General features: G+C 41.3%; 1 long non-coding RNA gene across 1 annotated transcript in view; it reads right to left on the reverse strand.

Annotated features, from left to right (window-relative positions):
- The window catches only part of LOC121139282, a 64,936-nt gene that overhangs the window by 16,055 nt on the left and 30,218 nt on the right, over positions 1-18,663 (reverse strand). The window contains exon 3 of the long non-coding RNA XR_005876196.1: positions 7,836-8,025. This is a non-coding gene — a long non-coding RNA (uncharacterized LOC121139282). The remainder of the gene's footprint in view (positions 1-7,835; positions 8,026-18,663) is intronic.

Genomic DNA, 18,663 nt, shown 5'->3' on the forward strand with positions numbered 1-18,663 from the left:
AACTAAAACGATCACATCAAAGTTGGACAAGGCAACCCAACAGAAGGAAAAGAGTCCAAGGGAAGTTCCACACAAGAATCAGAGACCAGTCATTCACTTACTCAAGAGTCTAATAAAAACACTAAACTGAAAGCTGTAATATATATATATATATAAATATATATATATATATGAAGATTACCTGGAGCAGACCCATGTGGCCCTGTGATTGCTGCTTCCATCTCTGTGAGTTCCCATGACCCTTAGTCAACTAATAAAGAAGGTCTTCTTCTCCTGGTGTCCTACATCCCCTCTGGCTCTTACATGCTTATTGTTTCTTCTTTCAGAGTTCCCTGATGTCTTAGACAAGGATTTGATGGAAATCCCATTCTTTAGCCTGTATTCATTACCTTCATTAAGCTACAATTTTTGTCTCCTGGGAGTAAGAAGAAGTTTAAAGTACCTTTGGAGCTACTGATCTGGGACCCCTTGACACATAGAATCTTTACCATCAGTAAACACCTAGAAGTGAAAATGAAAAGGGCTCTAGTTAAAAAGTGGGGTACAGAACTAAATAGAGAATTCTCAAAAGAGGAGTCTAAAATGGCTGAGAGACACTTAAAAAAGGACTCAGCATCCTTAGCCATCAGGGAAGCACAAATCAAAAAAACTCTGAAATACAATCTTACTCCTGTCAGAATGGCTAAAATCAAAAACTCCAATGACAGTTTATGCTGGAGGGGATGTGGAGAAAGGGGAACACTCCTCCACTGCTGGTGGGAGTGCAAACTCACAGAGCCACTTTGGAAATCAGTATAGAGATTCCTCAGGAAAATGGAAATCAGTCTACCACAAGACCCAGTAATTCCACTCCTAGGTATATACCCAAAAGATGCACATTCATACAATAAGGACATCTGTTCAACTATGTTCATAGCAGCATTATTTTAATAGCCAGAACCTGGAAGCAACCTAGATGCCACTCAACTGAAAAATGAATAGAGAAAATGTGGTACATTCATACAATGGAGTACTACTAAGTGGAAAAAAAACAATGGAATCTTGAAATTCACAGGTAAATGGATGGAACTAGAAGAACCATCATGAGAGAGCTAACCCAGTCACAAAAAGACAAACATGGCATGTACTCACTCATATATGGATTCTAGACATAGAACAAATGACTTCCAGCCTACAACCCACACTGCCACAAAAAAGATAGGAAACAAGGAAGACCCTAAGAGAGGCATACATGGTCTCCCAGAGAAGGGGAAAGGGACAAGATCTCCTGAGCAAATTGGGAGAATGGTGGGTGGGGAGAGGGAGATAGGAGGAAGAGAGAGGGAGAAGATGAGGGGTGAGGGGGACATGAGGGAGCAGGAAGATTGAGTCAGGGGAAGAATAGAGGAGATCAGGATGATAGATACTGTAATAGAGAGTCATTATAGGTTTAAAGAGAAATCTGGCACTAGGGAAATGTTCAAAGATCTACAAGGATGACATCAACTAACAATCTAAGCAATAGTGGAGAGGATACCTTAAATGCCCTTCCCCAATAATGAGATTGATGACTACCTTATATGCCATCCTAGAGTCTTAATTCAGTAGCTGATGGAAGCAGAAGCAGACACTCATAGCTACACACTGAAATGAACTCCTGGAATCCAGCTTCAGAGATGGAGGAGTGTTGAGCAAAGGGGCCAAGACCAGGCTGGTGAAACACACAGAAATAGCTGACCTGAACAAGGGGGAGCTTATGGTCCCCAGACTGATAGCTAGGAAACAAGCATAGGACTGATCCAGACCCCCTGAACATGGGTGTCAGTAAGGAGACTTCAGCAATCTATTGGGCCTCTAGTAGTAGATCAATATTTATCCCTAGCATACAGATGGGTATGGGATAGGGGGTTGGGGAGGCAGAGAAGGAGAGAAGGGATAAGGAACTGGGATTGACATGTAAAAGAAGCTTGATTCTAATTTAAATTTAAAAAAGAGAAAGAAAAAAACCAAAAAAAATGGAAAGGCTTGTCTAGGAGATTTTCTTCTCAGAGAGAAACTTTTCTTTTCTGAAAGGCACAGATTCACCAACAAAAAAAAAATGCATGGGGTAAATAGAATGAATTCATGTCTTTCTTGTTTTTTCTAATAAACCTAAAATTAACCACAACATCTCTTGTCTAGCTTTGCTAACTCTTATCACATGGGCAACCAAGTACCATCCCACCTTTATTATCAAAGCTAAATCAGTATGAAGTTCAGTCAATAAAACACTTGCCTTGCAAGTTTAAGGACCTGATTTGTGTCTCAGAAACCACATAAAGATGCTAAGCAGGGTGTCCCAAACTTGTAACCAGGACTGGAAAGGCAGAAAGACATGTAGACTCCTTGAGCTGGATTTCCACTAGTCTAGACTAATTTGGTGAGCTTTAAGCCAATAACAGACCCTGTTTTAAAGTATATAAATAGTGTTCATGAAGATGACATCTGAGGTTTTCCTCTGGGCTCCATGGGCACAATAAAACACACACACACACACACACACATACACACACACACACACAGGCAGAGAGAGACAGAGAGAGAGAAAGAGAGAGAGACTTTCAAAAGATAAATACAACACAGCAGTGCTCTTCTTTGCAGAAATCTTGATGGTGAACATAGAAACCACAGAAGGAGCACAAGTCTGAGTGACAACTAGCATGATAAAATCTAGAAAGTAGCCTTTCCACTCAGAAAAGCACATGTTCAGATCTTAACTCTTATAGACATTGCCCTGATAAAAATTACATAAATAAGTCATTAAATCTCCCCCACCTCCTTTTTCTCACCTGTAAAAAAGAGAGAAAATGACTATCAGTCATTTGGGAGAAGGGATTAGAGGCATGCAAAGACTTTAGAAATATGGTCAATAAGAGATAGATAATACTAGCATCATTGCTACATTCTTAATTTAATACTATTTTAAAGTAAGAACAGAATAGGCTATTAAGTATTCGGGACACACCTGCCAATCTTAGAGATAATAAAAGGGAAGAAGGAAAAAATAAAGGCTTGGCATGAGGGAGGGGTGAGTGGGATGGTACAAGGAACAAACTTCTATGAAAGTTCAACATTTGGGCATCTTACCCCCCAAATCCTGGGGCTATAGAGGACAGCCAACGTAGCCACATGTTGGTCCAGCAACATCCATCAGCTCTAGACCTGTGACTGCTAATGCTGCCTGGCTCTCTCCCATCAATTCCACTGCTTCATTTTAAATACATTCCTTATTGAGGATGAGGACAGCTTCTCCCCCAAAGAATATCCCCATGACTCTCCACTCCACTCTTATCACCTTGTCCACAACTTTTATTCCCAGCCTAACTCCTGAATAGGAAGTGATGCAAGAGAATGAAGAATAACAAAACTGGTTCTGCGTGGCCTTTTCTCCCCGCCCCCCCATAAGCTGTGGTGGAAGAGAAGAAAGGCTCCTGAAAAACACAGAAGGTTGCAGAGCTGAGCACATCAAGCAAGTTAGAAGCATCTGCACGGTCAAGCAAGTTAGAAGCACCTGCACGGTCAAGCAAGTTAGAAGCATCTGCACGGTCAAGCAAGTTAGAAACATCTGCACGGTACTGCGGCTTATTTGGAAACTGGTGCTACACACTGTGTGATTGCTATGGGAATAAAGCCAGAAACCAGTGTTGTTTTACAATAAATTTTCACATGCACAATCATATTTACATACCCAGAAGAAAAAAATACATTCTAAGTATAAAGACAAAGAACCCTTGTAAATCCCTCCTTCTTTGGTTAGTGACATTGTTGTTCTTTGTTCCGGAGTCTCCCAGAATGACACTGGAAGAAAATCTCCAGGTTGGCTGAACTATCATTCTCTGCTTTTCTGCCAAACTCTTTTCTTTAAATTTGCATGCCTTGGAATAAACTTTCTTGTTAGGTATATTTCCACCAAAACTGAAAAGTCTGGAAGTTGTTTTATTCTTGAGCAGTTTTATTCCCTCCCAGTTGCTTCCTTATTATCCCTACTGAGAATTTTAGTGTTCTCTCTATTAAAACTCAATCTGCTGCCTTAGAGGTTAATGATTAACTTTAATATGTCTGTGCCTTTAATTGTCATCAAGATTCTGGAATTAAATCAAATGTAACCAAAAGAATAGAACTAGAACAACTGGGCCCTAGTCCCAGTGCTACCAATAAAGTGTCCGACCTTGGGAAAGCTTTCAACTTCTCTGGAACTCCATCTATAAAACAAGAAGGTTGGAAGACAAGGTATCTGTGGCTCTAAAACTCTGAACTCCTAGAAACAAGGAGCCCTCAAATTTTAACATTAACTAGTTGGTGAGAATAATTTACTTGTTACTTAATTCAGTGCTAACAGACAAGAACTCAGTACACTGCTTTCCCTTAGTTCACAACTGGCTTTTGGGAAAGTAACAGAAGAAAGTAGATTCTTCTCTAACAGAGCAGTGAGGTTCAGAGAAGCCAGCTGTGGGGGGAGGAGGGCAAGAACAACAGATGATGACAAGATGAATGAACTATCACTCAGCCCACTGACTCCTCCAGGAAAAAAAAAACAGCAGTAAGAAGGGAAAATGGCAAGATGCCAAGTTGTGGAGTCCAGTCCCAATTAAAAATAAAAACAATGGAATCTTGAAATTCACAGGTAAATGGATAGCACTAGAAGAAACCATCCTGGGTGAGGTAACCTGTTGGGGGAAGTCCTGTGCATTTGTCAATAAAGACTGTCTGGCCAATAGAAAACCTAGATAGGAGGGACTAGGAGTCAAGGAGGATTCTGGGAAGGGGAAACACAAGAGAGTCAACATGTGACGCCATGGGGGTAGGACGCTGGGAACTATTCTCCGGTAAGAAACATACTTAGATTAACAATTATGGGGTAATTACTTAAGGCAGAGCTAGCCAGTAAGAGACAAACAAGGCCAACAGCTTCATAATTAATATAGCCTCCTGTGTGTTTATTTGGGACTGATGCGGGGCTCTAGAACCAGGCTGGCACGGCAGAGCCCAGGCGGCTGGCGGGACGGCCCCTCTCAAAGAAAAAGCTTCTCTTAACAGTAACCCAGTCACAAAAAGACAAACATGGTATGTACTCACTCATATATGGATTTTAGACATGGATCAGGATAGTGCCAGTCTGCACTTCCACTGACAGAGAGTCTGGGGAACAGGAAAGAACCTAAGAGAGATATGCATGGTACCCCAGAGAAGAGGAATGAAGCAAGATCTTCTGAACAGATTGGGAAGGGGTGGGGGTGGGAGCTGGGAAGAAGAGAAGGGGAGAAAAGGAAGAGAGAGTAGGTCATGGGGGAATAGGAAGGTTGAGTGGGGGGTAAAATGGGGGAGATCAGGATGAGAAATGCCATAAAAGAGGGAGTCATAGGTTAGAAGACAGATCTGGCACCAGTGAGACCTCTAGTGATCTAAAGGGATGACACCAACTGGCAAGTTAAGCCACCTTAAATGCCCATTCCTGATAATGAACTTGATGTCTACCCTATATGCCATCCTAAAACCTTCATCCAGTGACTGATGGAAGCAGAGGCAAACACCCACAGTTAAACACTGAACTGAACCCATGGAACCCAGTCACAGAGAGAGAGGAGCGATGAGCAAATTAGCAAAGAATGGGCTGGCAAAACCAGCAGAGACAGCTGATCTGAACAAGGGGGAGCTCTTGGACCCCAGACCGACAGCTGGGAGGCCAGCATGGGACTGATCCAGACCCCCTGAGTGTGAGTGTCAGTGAGGAGGCCTGGGCAACCTATGGGGCCCTGGGCTGTGGATCAGTGTTTATCCCTGGCATACAAACAGACTTCGTGTGTCCATAACACAAAGAGGGATGCTCTTTCAGTCTGGACTCTTAGGGGAGTGCTTGGACCCTGCCCTGAGTGAAATGACAGACTCTGGATATCCCCTATGTGGAAGGAAGTGGTGGTAGGGTGGGAGGCTGGGGTGAATGGTGGGGGGGGCAGAGTGCGGGAGGAGGGAAGGGAGAGGGAACTGGGATTGACATGTGAAGCAAGCTTTTTAAAATTAATGTAATAAATAAAAAAAAAAACCTACAAAACACACACCTGAGGTTCAGGGAACAGTGCAGAAGATGGGGCAGAAAGAGTATAAGAGCCAGAGGAAGAGGGGCTTAGCTATAAGATTGTGTCTTTGTAGCAGCAGAAGCTATGACCCATCAAGTCTTAGCTATAAGACCACCCAGATGGGAGCTGAACAAGAAGCACACCAACAAGCATGCCAAACTGGATCAGGGGAAAACACACAAGACTCAATCCTACACAAAGAACCACCGGCAACTGAATAAAGCCGGGTGTGGGAAGAAGTGGCTCTTCCCGGGGAAAAAAGCACCAACTGGTTGTTCAGTACCAAATGATCAGTCCAGAAAACACATATACAAGGGGCTCAATAGGACCCCATAGGTTATATTTAGGAATATGTATACATATATGAATGCATATATGCCTGCAACACAAATGGTGAAAAAATAGACCATGAATTTTAAGGAGAGCAGGGAAGGGTCTATGGAAAGTTTAGGGACAAAAGGGAAGGCAGAAATGTTATCATTAAAATAGAATCTGAAAAACAAAAATCACTCAGCAAAAAAATTTAAAATGGAATGAAGACAAGATTGGAAATAATAATGAAGCCACACAGAGCTGAGTGAGGCCCTGGCAGGTGGGTGTCATCCATCACTGCAATGCATTCACCTAATTCCCTCAACTTCATCTTGCCTTCCCTTAAAAATACCTCATGATATAGAGAACAAAAACAAATAAACAAACAAAAAAACAAAACTGGCCCTCCAGTAAAGGCTTCTATGAAAAAGAAAAAGAAGCCGGAGAGGAAATAAAACTTCTGTTTGAGGAAAATAAATGAGGAGAATGGCAGACTCATTTAAAATTGACTGTGGCTGCTGCACCTGCTAAAAGCCAGCAGTTTGCAAACATTCAGATCTGAGAGGGAAGCACCTTGGGTTTGAGAGGCATCTGCAAGCTGGAGGAAAGCTGAGGTATACACCGGGCTTGGGGTTGTTGCTTTTATGTGTGCTTTTGAGTTTCCCTAATGGAGTCTATTTTTAAAATGTAGGAAATGGGCACTGAACTTTCTGGTTCAACGGTTGACAGCCTTTGGCAATAGAAGGCTCTCTCCCTTCCACTGCCTGATTTCTTTATGGAGGCAGAGGTGATGCGAAAGGCCGAGGTCAGTGTTGCTTCACCTAAGAGCTTTAGCAGGTGTGATGCTCTAGAAGTCAATCAGATGTGGTTTCTCTTCTACGAAGTGAGATAAGTAAGACTCGAGAATATGGATCGGTTGCCTGTAAGCAGGGTCAATTCTACTCAAAGCTCATATGTAAATGCAGAGTTAAGTAATGACCCTTTAGAAAAACATAGGATTGACCTTAATGTTCTGGGTGGATTTCAAATAACTAAATTCCCTTAGCTCCTCTTTGCCTTTTCCAGAGATGGGGGAGGAGATGAATTATTTTGGAAATTACAGTATGTGGGAGAATTCCATTTTAACTGTTATGTGACTTCAGGACCCTGTGCTCATATAATAGGCTGAGTTCATGAACCGCCTCTCTCAGGTGTATTGCCCTAATTTACAGTAACAATGAACTACAATTCTTAAACTAAGATGGCACCTGTATGTATATGTCCATGAATATATACATGCTCCTTGCAGATTAGAGAAGACTGATTGCATTGTAGTTGAGCAAATATTCTGGGATTCAGGATTTGCTCCACCCCTCCCTGCAACAAAAGACTTCTCCCACCTGAATGAGGAGCTTGGCTACTGAGATTGTGAGAAGACTCTATCTAACATACCTTTGAGGCCTATATTTAAATGTGCTTGCCTAGTCTTTTGTGGCTGCTTGTGTGTGTCTGACTTGCTTCTTGAGAAATCCTGGCCTGAGGTAGCCACTGCTCCTTCACCCAAGTCACAGAAGGAAAATCAGCAGAACAAACTTGAACATCTACAGCCTGGAGCACAGCTGCTGTAGTCAACGGCACTGACCTGTGAAGAAAATAAGCAAATGTTTGTTGTTGTAAGTCACAGAGACTGGAGTGGGGTGGGGCGACCATTGTGAAAAGTACTTCAGCAAAACCTGACTTGCACAAAGAATGCGTCTACAAAAATACAGAGAGAAACAATATAAACAACTTCAAATTCCATGTTAGACACCCATGTTTTTAGACTTCTTAAATGCTTCATTGCCATGTATTTATTCTAACAATGAATTTCACTATGATTTTCATGTACATATACACTTCTTTTTTTTAATTATTTACTATGCATACAGTTTTTTCTTTTTATTTATTGTGCATACAGCCTTTTGTCTGCAAGCCAGCAGAAGGTACCGGATCTCATTCAAGGTGGTTGTGAGCCACCATATGGTTGCCGGGAATTGAACTCAGGACCTCTGGAAGAACAGTCAGTGCTCTTAACCGCTGAGCCATCTCTCCAGCTCCATATACACTTCTTATTTATGCCTCCTGTTACTCCCTACTTCACCCTACCACTAAGACTTTGTCACTTGTTAGTCGTTTCAACCCTTAAAATTAGTCTTGATATTCCAAAGGAATTGCATTGATCTCTTCATAGTCTTACACTTTGCCTCTAAACACTGCTCCTCAGTCCTCCCATCTCTACAGTCTTCATATTACAGAGAATTGGTCAGTTTTCCAGGCCATGGATCCAGCAAAAAGAATGGTCCTCTCCCGTGGTAGAAGCATCTTCACAGAGGGGGAGCATGATGGCTGTCTCACAATAATGTTCCTCTGTGTCACATTCTCACACATGCAAGAGTCAAGAACATAATATTCTAATCAAAACCAGGAAAGTCATGTAATCCCTGACATGAAGTCAATTTATAATCTCCTATCTACTCTGTGCACTCATATTCTCTCTGTGTCTCTCTTTCTCTGTCTCTCTCTGTGTCTGTGTCTGTCTCTCTGTCTTTTTCTGTCTCTTTCTCTGTCTCTCTGACTCTCTGCCTCTGTCTCTGTAATGCAAACCTGGTATCTTCCTATGGCTATGAGGAAAGCGATGCAATGTGCTACCAATTAACAAGGAAAACTCTCTCCTGTTTCCCCTCAAAGTTCAGATTCCATTAAGCAATGAGTACTTGGCCATCAATAATTAAGACCTATCCCTGGGAAACATTCCCACCAAAGAAGCTAACAGCGCTGCCTTCTGAATAATAAAGCAGAAAAAGATTTTTCCAAACCACAATGATTTTCTTTTTATATTTTTGCAATCCTCCAAGGAAAAAGAAGTAGCCATTTTATCAGACCCCACAGCAATTCCATCCCTCTAGGTAGCACAATTACCACAAAATACTCTGTAGCTTTGCCCAGAGTCAGTCAACTACAAATAATATATCGCTTTTTGAAATAGGTGGCATAATGGCCTTTGGAATTAAAAGTCACTTGAATTTGATTCTAAGAAAGAAGAATGTGTGTCCTTAATTTCCTTATCAGAGGATGCATCACCACTACCCACTATGCTCTGCAAACAGGGAGAGGAAGTACATTGCTGATGTCTGTTATGCACAAAGAATTCCAGAATCATGGACGGTGGAAGCATCTTCTGCCTTAACCTGTTGACTTCTTAATTTACCTGATTCATAAAAGCATGGAAGAGTTTTGCAAACCAAGAGCTGGAGAGACAGCTCAATGGTTAAGAGGACTGCCTGCTCTTCCAAGGGACCGGAGTTCAATTCCTAAGCACCCACATGGTAGCTAACAACCATCTGTAACTCCGGTCCCCAGGGAGTCTGATGTATCTTTCTGGTTTCCGCAGGCACCAGGCACTTGTGTAGTGCACATAGACACCGCAAGCAAAACATGCTACACAGAACCTAATTGTTGGAATCATTTTTGCAAACATAAAAACCACAGTGTAGCCCACCACCTCAAGCATCAAAAATCAAATTCTGAGTTCTTAAGCCAACCACATGCAAAGGGCAATTAACTATGGGTGCTGCTAGAGAAAAGAGGCAAATAGAAGAGAAAGCAAGCACTGTGTCAAGAACACGCCAGAAGATTTCACCTTCAGCTGTGGTGAAAAATGATTAAGTGAACATGATTGAACTGGACAATTCACCTTAACCATAATCCATGGCTGTCATTTACCAGACATCTGGTCTTAGAGGTGTTTGTTTGTTTGCTTGTTTGTTGAAAAACAAACTTCTTTAATGCAATATATTCTGATCACTGAAGAGTTTTCCTTGTTAATTGGTAGCACATTGCATCACTTTCCTCGCAGCCATAGGAAGATACCAGCTTTGCATTAGAGAGACAGAGGCAGAAAGTCAGAAAGACAAAGAGACAGAAAAAGACACAGAGACAGACACAGACACACACAGAGAGACAAAGAGACAGATGCTCCCGAACTCCTCCCAGATGCTCCTCACCTCTTCTTCCAATCTGCTTCACACATTTTCTTTTTCTCTTTAGATAAGAGACACCAAATAAAAGAGAGAGAGAGAGAAAACACAAGAAACACACATACACAAACAAAACCCATAAAAAAACAAAATTGGAAGTCATGATACATAGAGGAAAAACCAGTAAGAAAAAAAAAGGTCCAAACAAAGCAACATGAGACAAAAAGTCTATAAAAATACCACAGAGTTTGTTTTGTGATAGCCATCTACTGCCCTTAAGTGTGGTTAATAGGCCCAGTGAGATTCCATTGGAGAAAACTCATCCTTTTCTTTGCAAGAGGATGTCAGCTGGAGACAGCTTAGAGAGACTTATATTTTTTTAAGTGAGGGGCATAGTATTAGTAACTTTTGCATCAATGTAACCACAGTGCCTGACAGGAACAGAATAAGTGAGGAAAGACTTAACACTAACTCTTGATTTCAGAGAGTCTCAGTCCATCATTGCAGGAAACCACAGTCTTACTAGGGCCCATACTTTGGACTATCATATGGGGTTCTCTCTGGAATGTGATGGAGACTGACTCCATAACTTAGGGGAGGAAATGCTATCCAGTATCTTAATGGATGAACAAAAGCTAGCCAAAAACAGAGGGTCACCAAGCAAAGAGTACCTGGAAGTGTGAGGATGCTAAAGTTGTCAAATGACACTGAGAAAGGATTTCCTTGCTGCCATTTTTCAATATGTTTTGTCCCAAAGAAAAAGTAGTAAGAATAAAATCAATAACTAGGGGGTTCACTTTTATGCTTATACTGCAATTAATTTACTAAATCACTATGAAACCAATTTCACTTAATACCTTAATAACTAGGTAATTTTCCCATTAGGAAGCCAGACCTACAGACAGACACATTTCAAGGTGATTGAGATGATGGTGGTCACTCAGAATGGCCCCTAATGTCAGAGAAAAACATAAACAAAGGGAATAGGAAACTATGGCACCAAAACAGATAAAGTAAGTTTTCCCAGTTCAAAAATACCATTGCCACACATTTAACCAACTAGATATTCAGCTGCACCAATGTCCTTCACTTTATTTTGTGTGTGGGGGGGTGCCATTGGAGGGTCTCACATAGTCCAAGTAGAGTTTGAATACCCTATGTAGCTGAGGAGGTCTTTACCTCCTGAGTCTCCTGCCTCAGCCTCTCAAATGTTGAGACTACAGGTGTATATTACTGTCTTAGTTTTATTCCTATTGTTTTCATAAATACCATGACCAAAAGCAAGCTGAAGAAGAAATGGTTTGTTTCAGCTTCTAGTTGTCATCCATTGTGAAGAGAAGTTAAGACAGGAACTGAAGCAGAAGGCATGGAGAAATATTCTGACTGGCTTGCTTCCCATGACTTGCTCAGCCTGCTTTCTTATACCCAAGCCTATGTGCCCAGGGATGGCAGCACTCAAAGTGGTCCTGACCCTCCCATATCGATCATTAATCAAGAAAAATGCCCCCACGGGCTTACATACAGGCCAATCTAACAGAAGCATTTTCTCCATTGAAATTTTCTCTTCACAGGTGACCCTAGCTTGTCAATTTGACAAAAAGTGTATGAGCACAACCACCATGCCCTGCCCTTCTATCTGATAGCAGAGAATAGAGTAAGTAACACTAATCATGTACTCCTTTGGGTTTTCTTCATTTTAATCAGTAGGTTTTAAATTAGATTGTTTTTAATTTAAATAAAAATTTATATTAAAAAATTAGTAGGGCATTACTCTCCAATTCTAAGCTTTTGGGCTTCTCTTTAATCCCTATCCCCTTCCCCCCATACCTGAACGTATGGGTGTTGTCTTGGTTTGTTTCCTGTAATAAAATATGATGGCAAAAGCAACCTAAGTGAGAAAGGGTCTATTTTAGTTCTAATTTATGATATAGTCCATTATGGTGGTGAACTCACAGTAGCAGAAGTTTGATGTCATACCATATCCACAACTGGGAAAAAGAGAAGGATAAATAAAAACTTGTTTGTGTTCATCTCTTCTCTGTTTTATATAGTCCAGGATCCCCTGCCCAAAAAGTAATCCCACCACAACAAGAAGGGTTTTCCCACATCAGTTAACATAATAAAAGTAATTCCTAGACTGTATGCCCAGAAATCCACCTCCCAGATGATTCTAAATTCTGTCAGGGTAACAGTTAACATTAACCATCACAAGTGCTGTCTTGGATCATACAGAATTGTTTATAGAAGACATCAAGAATGAATGTGGCTGTTTGAAGGAGGAACCACAGTTTTTTTAAACTGACTTTTCCTTTCTCAGCTTCTCCACTAATGTCACTAAAACAGTAGAGACTGAGCACTCTAAACACTCATTAAATATAGTACTCAGTCCCCACATTTCTATTCAATTAGTTGACCATAACACTCATCTTCAGGTACTAGGGTTTAAACCTAAGTCAGCTGGGCCTTCTAGCAAATCTCCGGATAAGGGAAAGATACAACTGGTGCCTAACTTTGCCCCCCTTAACTGTGCCTTGACAGAGACCACAACCTAAGAAAATGCCGAGACTGACAAACAGCCTTGGCACTGTCAACTACTGAACAAATGTCAATAGCTAGTGAAGTCCAGATTTCGCCTTTTATAGAGAGAGGCAGGAAAAAATTGCTTACAGCACTATTGAGTCTATTTTCTGTTATTGTAATGAAAGAACCCCCAACTGACACATTTCCTGACTCGTTGGGATAGTTCAAGTGTAAGCAGCCAACACTAATGCCTGAAAGCACACTATGGAGCTAGTCAGGTAAGAACCATCAATATACTAGATTCTACTGCCACTTCTGAAACAAAATCTTATTACAACTAACTCCAGACCACCATCCCTGACACTTCTTGGTCAGATCCCTTGCCTTGTAGCTCCATATACCATTACTGTAACTAGATTCGTACTCTACAGTGGTTACAAGTAGTTGGTGGAAGATGGGTCCCATACACGTCTTCCTACAAGTGAAGCTTAAGTTTTTTGGCACTTTCATCCCCTATGTATTTATAAGGTAAGGTTCACCCATGCATAGGTAATGGGCTGCTGTGTCATCCAAAAGGACTGTACCTCATCTGGTCAATCCTGTGACCTCTCCAGACCATTCTTTGTTCACTAATCTCCAGCCACTGTATTTGACATGATCCCTGGGGAATGCCTCTGAAATCTAAAATTCTAAACTGGATTCCTATTCTGGCAGCTCTTTTCATACATTACTTTCCCTTGATGTTCCTGTAAATGGACTTGGAAAATAATAGATAGTGTGTAAGATGTTAAATGTGTAAAATTGGCAGAAGTTGATGATAAATGGGTTGGGAGAACACAATAACATGAACCAAGAATGGTACCCAAGTTGTGGGTATGGATATCAGTAAATATAATTACTCAAGGGGAAAATTAAACTTGAGGGAACAATTCAGAAAGTACCAGCCCTCCCATTTACAAATATGCTGGGTTTTAGAAGCAGGTGGGCCATATGGAATCAATCTGCAAAGAACAGAGGGTGTGGCTATAGAAGACAGAGAAAGACAGACTGGAAGGATACATTTGGGAATTATCAACTTACGGGTTATAAATGAATCGCGACTTATTCTCATCTGCCTGTATCTTCTACCTCAATGAAGGGCACTCCAGAAGTTCACCATCCTACCATCACGCTGAACCTCCTTCTGAACCTCCTTCTAAGCGAAAGTATACCCAGCTACCAGGAACCAATCACGGCAGTCACTAAGAACGGCCTCCTGGATTACACCCAACTTTACTTCAGCTGCCTTCATTTGGCTCTCACCATCTTTCACCTGGAAACCCCCAATCTGTCTCTCATCACACACAAGCACACCGGGAGAGAAAGAGACACACAGAGAGACAGAGACACAGAGAGAAACAGACAGTAACAGAGAGTAAAAGGATTTATGCTAATCCTTGGAGTAAAGACTGTCAGCAACTCCACATTACAAAAAAGATGAGGTCTCATTGTCAAATTAGATGCATAAGAGCTGATCTCTCTGTGGGTCTCCGACTATGTCTCACAATCTGGTTCATCCAAAATAGGTTCAGCTTAATGGAGACTATACCCATTCCAGTCTTTATTTTATCTTGCATAGATTCTGTGAAAAGGATGTTGAGCTTCAACCTACATACAACATATATCAGAAAGGGAGGATTCCCTTCTCAAACATACACTAGAAATGTGGTTGCCACAATTTGCAAAGTGCCCATTTATATTCGTAGACAAAGCAATTTTAAAGTAGTGGTGTATTTCTTTTAAATGAATAAATGTGCTTTTAAAAAAACCCATTCAGTAAAGGCATAGTGGTCCTCACAATGAGTTTCTACATGATACCCTTGGGTCCCTCTTGTTTATTATCCATCTGCTTCATTTTGTTCCCGTCTGTGCAGGTCTTCCTCAGCTCAGTGAGTGTTCTACAGTGTTTGCATGTAAATGCAGAGGTCTTTAAGAAACCTTGCTCCAAAGATCAGGAAGCAGCAGTCAGCCTAAACCAATCCATCCTCGGGGAGACAGTGGGAGGTAGAAGGCTAAGCACTTGAACTGGAAGCTATGAGGTAAGAATGCAAAGGTTAAGCCTCTTGAATCAAAGGCTTTGCTCTCTTATCAGTTGAGACAACTTGCTTTGATGATGCTACACAGACACATCAACCCCCTAGTTATTTCTTGCACTCTATTGAAACTTCTCATTTCCTTGCACTGGCTAATGATTGAGCTTAGTGCGGGCTATGAAACATCAGACTGTATTTATCTTCAAAAACCTGATTCATAATAGTTATGATTTAATGGCTCAAATGCTCTGAGGCCTTGCTATTGCGCATGTTAAGGGGCTGAATCTTTACAATTACTTTATGGAACAGATTCCATTGCCACCTTAATTTGTGCATAGAGAAACTGAGGCTAGATTTAATCAGGTCACCAAGACCCAAGCTGTTTCAAGGGACAAATAAAAATTTTTAAAGGGATTAAAACATGCTTAGTTAGTAGCAAATATCTTCAAGTGAATAAAATGAGTGAAAAGCCTGAAGCATAAAAACTGCTGTGGTGAGAGAAGAAAGACAATAATAATAATTCTGGGGTGATGAGGATACTACTGGAGGTAATAATAAACTTCTGGGAATAGAAAGACACTATCATCGCATTACGCTGGGCATGGCACATTTCATAGCACATCTAAGGTGAAGAATCTAAACAGAACTTTTTCTCTCCCAGAGACAAAAAAAAATTCAGTGTAGTCTCTAAGTAGCACTTTGCCTATGGCTATGAGGATGAGAAACTAGAAGGCAAAAATCTCAGATTATATGCTGTAAACTGCTGCTGTAATAAACTATGCTAAGGTGAATTGAGAGATTCACTCGGAATCAAATAGTCGTTCCCTTTCTACTGTATGCCAGGGTCTGTGCTAGACACAGAGACTGCATAAGGGGAAAAAGAAAAACACAAATTGCGTACAAAGATCTTTTAAAAGGGTTTAGGTTCAGCTGACCTGACAAGGGGGAGCTCTTCAATCCCAGACTGATGGCTGGGAATCCAGCATGGGACTGATCCAGACCCCCTGAATGTGGGCGTCAGTGAGGAGGTCTAGGCAATCTATTGGGCCTTGGGTAATAGATCAGTATTTATCCCTGGCATACAAATGGACTTTGGGTGCCCATCCAACAATGAGAGATGCACTCTCACCCTGAACTCTTGGGGGAGGGTCTAGGCCCTGTCCTGGATGAAATGACAGATTATGGACATCCCCATGGAGGGTCTCACCCTCCCTGGGGAAATGAGAGGGGTTGGGGGGTTGGTGGGAGGGAGGGTGTGCGAAGAGGGGAGGGAAAGGGTGAGGGACCTGGGATTGACATGTGATGCAACCTTGTTTCTAATTTAAATTTAAATTTAAATTTAAAAATAAAAACTTTAAAAAGGGTTTAGGTTAGTCCCTTAAAAAAAATGAGGTTCAGGGGATGGCTCAGTGGATACCATGCCGGCTGTGCGAACAAGAGAAGCTGAGTTGAGGTTCACAGGATCCATGTGAAATCTGAGAGTAGCAGCTCAGATCTGTAACACCAGTGCTGGACTGGGGGCTAGGGCTGAGTTGCCAATTTAGCCAAATTAGTAAGTTCCAGGTACAGTGAGAGACTCTGTTTCAAAAAACTAAAGTGAGTCAGACTAGAGAGATGGCTCGACAGATAAGAGGGCTTGCTGCTCTTATAGAGGACCAGAGTTCTGTTCCTATCACACACAACCAGCTCACCACTGCCTGTAACTCTAGCTCCAGGTGATCCAACACCCACTTCTGACCTCCACATGTGCCTTCATATGCACATGCAAGTGCACATGTGTAATCGCACATATACCACATACACAAATTAAAAATTAGGAAAAGGCTATAGTTACATGCATTTAACAGCACATTTAAACTATATTTTGCTTTGTTTATATTCGTGGGTGATTTTGAAACTTAATCAAACCTTTAATTGGAAAACTAGTAGAGGAAACAATAGAGAGAAGGAACAGAGAGAGAGAGAGATCAAGGGCAAATGCCTGGCAGGCTCTACGAAAGAAATATTCAGCTCCTCTGAGAAACAGCTTGAGAAATAAGATGAGCAGCAGAAAACCAGAGAATAATTCATCTAGATAAAGCCACAGGGCAACTACATCTCAGATGTAACACACTGGTTGCTTCCATAGCTGTTCTTGCCCTTCTCAAATTAGAAAGCTCTTGGGACCAGGCGAAGCAGGGTGAGTCCCCATGAGTGATTTCCAGAAAACTTAGATGTTCTCAGCACATCTGTAAAAGCAGTTCCTTCATCTCTAATTATCATCTCTGAACTTGCCAGATGAGACTCCAGACCCTACCCAGTCTTAGAATACAAGAACTCTGTGAACCACACAGGACCATCTTTCATATTATATTCCAATTATGCTTCTAGAATACTTGCTACTCTTGCAGAAGATCTGGGTTCCGTTGCCAGCACCTTCATGGCTGTTCACAATGGTCAAGCAGCTTTCTTTCTCTATAAGGTGCTACATTGTGTTCTCATAATGAGGAAAAAAATAGAGACAAAATTTAGTGTAGACAACAAAAATCTGCTTGGTGTTACCAGGTTTTGTTTTTCTTTTATCTTAGGTTTGGTGTGTGTGTGTGTGTGTGTGTGTGTGTGTGTGTGTGTGTGTGTGGGTGGGTGGGTGTGTGGGTGGGTGTGTGTGTGTGTGTGTGTCTGTGTCTGTGTCTGTGTCTGTGTGTGCATTGATTTTCTTTATACTTTCTATAGCCTTTGAGTAAGGCATTTCTGCCAGATAATGACCATCTAATGTTAAACAGTTCACCTTCTCCAGCTGTTATGCACTTACCAGAAGTGACATTTTATGCATGCAATAGTTATTGTTTATTATTTCTTATTGCTTAACGATTTCTCCTTTGGAAAAAATAAGTATCTGTCTCACCTCAGGAAAAGTGGAGCTTATTAGAAACAAAGTGAATCCTGACTTCCTTGAGGAGTCAGGATGGCCTGAAGAAGTTAACTTACTCCAAAGTAAATGTGGGCTATTTTTTACAGGCAGATATTGGCGAGTTTAGCAGCTTACAAGAGACCACATAATCACATTCAGTCCTGGGGTACTTTCCCAGTCACATCCTCACACATTCTCACAGTGCTAGACTGAACCGCTAACTTTACTGCGTAGGCAGTCTCCCCTCCTCCACTGGAAAACGATTCATTCATGTCCACCTTGAAGAAGGCTGCGATGCCTTTTACTATAGGGCTCCAAGGAGATGACAACAATGACTTTAAGCACATTTAGAGCAAAGTGCATAGCACATTAGAGAGGCACAATAACTACCTAATGCCAGTAAACATTTTCTATGGAGAACCAGATGGTAAATATTCCAAAGTTTGCCAGCCATATAGCCCAAACTGAAAACTTTCAACTGCTTTGCTAGTATACATGCATTGTAGCCCCAAAGGAGTCACAAATGATATAGAAAATGGGGTGGGGTGGCCCAATTAGACCCACTCACCAGATTTTGTTCACCATGGTATAAAGAATTAATACATTAAAGAATTCATTTTTCTATATATTAAAAATTCCAGCTACATTAAACTCTCTTCTTTAAGCCAGTAAAGGTTATATTTTATTTGTATTTAATTAAATTTTCTACTGAGAGTATAAATTTATATTGGCCCGCCTTTTCAAGGGTTTTATTGATTTTTATTTTATGTTTATAAGTGGTT

This window comes from Mesocricetus auratus, unplaced genomic scaffold (assembly GCF_017639785.1).
Source record: "Mesocricetus auratus isolate SY011 unplaced genomic scaffold, BCM_Maur_2.0 Super-Scaffold_15014, whole genome shotgun sequence".
NCBI lineage: Eukaryota > Metazoa > Chordata > Mammalia > Rodentia > Cricetidae > Mesocricetus > Mesocricetus auratus.